The sequence below is a fragment of the Leptonychotes weddellii genome, unplaced genomic scaffold, assembly GCF_054177405.1.
Source record: "Leptonychotes weddellii isolate Sample4059 unplaced genomic scaffold, ASM5417740v2 HiC_scaffold_122542, whole genome shotgun sequence".
Lineage (NCBI taxonomy): Eukaryota > Metazoa > Chordata > Mammalia > Carnivora > Phocidae > Leptonychotes > Leptonychotes weddellii.
Window position 1 is genome coordinate 1 of NW_027701111.1, and position 344 is coordinate 344.

The window sequence follows — 344 nt, forward strand, 5'->3', positions numbered from 1 at the left end:
CGTGGAAGACGGTGGACTCCGAGTCTTTCTGGGTCGGCGAAGATATCGGACAACTAGACAGTCACACTTAAGAAATCTAAAACCACCCAAAACGAAGGTTGAACACAACCCGAGTATTGCAGAAGGGGGGGGAGGCCAGAAAAAGCTACGGGTAGACGGCCGAAATAGCTCAGCTGGGAGAGCGTTCGACTGAAGATCTAAAGGTCCCTGGTTCGACCCCGGGTTTCGGCAGAACGGGTTTTTTTGGTCCCTCTCCAGCGTCTTGCGGTTCCTGTGAGCTCAGGACCGTTGAAGATGTTCGTGGATACAATCAGCCGAGCTAAAGCGGTAATTGCACGGAAGGC

The 344-nt window shown here is 53.2% G+C and overlaps 1 non-coding gene across 1 annotated transcript; it reads left to right on the forward strand.

The window, feature by feature from the left end:
* The first annotated feature begins 158 nt into the window (after positions 1-158).
* TRNAF-GAA (transfer RNA phenylalanine (anticodon GAA)) lies at positions 159-231 on the forward strand. Its single transcript has one exon. It is a non-coding gene; the product is annotated as a tRNA-Phe (tRNA).
* Positions 232-344: the final 113 nt, after the last annotated feature.